The following is a 1,729-nucleotide window of genomic DNA, read 5'->3' as shown; positions in this document are numbered from 1 at the left end:
TTATTGATATTTATAGAAAAAAAAACTAAAAAAATTTAAACTGAAATGTCCGTAAACAGCTCAAAAAGAGTCAAAATATTTTCAAAATTGTATGGTGTATAGGAAATGCTTATATAAACATTCAATAAAAATTTCATGAATCTGCAGTTATTCGTTTTTGAATTACAACAAAATAAGGAAATCGCTACATGAGAAATCGAGTGAATATCCAATGTTGTAAAAATTTGAATTTCAAACGATCATAAAAATTTAATTTGACTTTCTTATAGATATTTTTTGTTTGATAAAGGTAGATAATCTTATAAGGAATCTTGTATTACATTTTCATATCTTAGATTTAAAAAGAAAAATTTTTATGAATTTCTAACTCGAAATAATTTGCAAATTTTCGTGATTTTTCCATATTTTGTCATTTTTTGAACTTTAAATGCTTATAAAAAAAAACTGTGACTAACGATTTTTAATATTTTTCATCTGCCTTTGAAACAATATACTAGGAGCCTTCTATTAAATTTTCAAGCTTTTTTATCCAACAAATAAAATTTTATTGATATTTTTAGAAAAAAAACTAAAAAAAAATGGAAAATGAAAATGTCCGTAAAGAGCTCAAAATAAATCAAAATATTTTCAAAATTTTACCGTGTATAGAAAATGCAAATATAAACAATCTGTGAAAATTTCATATATCTACGGTCATTTGTTTTAGAGTTACACCAAAAACCAAAATCGATTTTGCGTAAAAATTCCCGTTTTTCCTTAATTTTTCTTTTGTTTTTCACGTCGCTTTTGAAAACTACTGGGTAATTTTTACTTTTGACCCCCCAAAGTACCAACTAGATTCACTTTCCAATCATAAAAGTTACTGTTGAAGAAAATCGAAGCAGTTTTACTGTCCTAAAAGGTGATGACAGACACAAAAATAAATAAAAAAAAAATAAAAAAAAAAACACACATCATTGTAAAATCAATACATTCATCGTTCCACTCAGAATCTAAAATTTTTAATAATGTTAAGAAAGTATCAATAGTCCCCACCTGACATTACGTGAAAAGTAACACGTGGGGGCAATGCCCCCATACGGGCATATATGTTTACTTAAAAATATAAAAAAATCGAAACGATTCTATTTTTAAAATTTTTTTTCCAAAATGTTCGTTTTAGGGTGCTTTGTAAGAATGTAAAAAAAAAAGCCCGGATAAACTTCGTTTTGAAGTTATTCATAAAAAACTTCAAAAACTACATTTTTTTCGTATACCTATTTAACGCGTATTTTTAAAAAAAAAATATACTTAGCATTGGATATCACTCGGACAATATCAAATCGAAAATATCCCCCGATTTGATAATCGTATGTAAAACCATCTTGGGCAGACCTCGGAATTCAACAAAGTTGTTATAAAGCACATAATCTGCTAGCGTTGCCACTCGCTCAGTGCGCTGCGCTCGGTCAATAAAATCGAAAAAACACCAAACACAAGTTCCTCCGCGCAGCATTAAAGTATTGTTTCTCACATGCGTATAAACGTAAAATAGCAAACTTTGGATGGCTTAAACTTCCAAAATAATAGTTTCCGCAAAAAAATTCAAACAATTTCGAAATCACCGTTAAAACCACACATTATGAAAAAAAATTAATAATATTCAGTTCTAATTTCTAAGTATTTTTTTTTAAAAAATACGCGTAACGAAAATATATAGTTATTGAAGTTTCTTATCAATAACGTCTAA

Source organism: Acyrthosiphon pisum, chromosome A2 (genome assembly GCF_005508785.2).
Source record: "Acyrthosiphon pisum isolate AL4f chromosome A2, pea_aphid_22Mar2018_4r6ur, whole genome shotgun sequence".
In the NCBI taxonomy this organism is placed as follows: Eukaryota; Metazoa; Arthropoda; class Insecta; order Hemiptera; family Aphididae; genus Acyrthosiphon; species Acyrthosiphon pisum.
The sequence above is the reverse complement of the archived record's forward strand: the minus strand, read 5'-3'. Positions refer to the sequence as shown.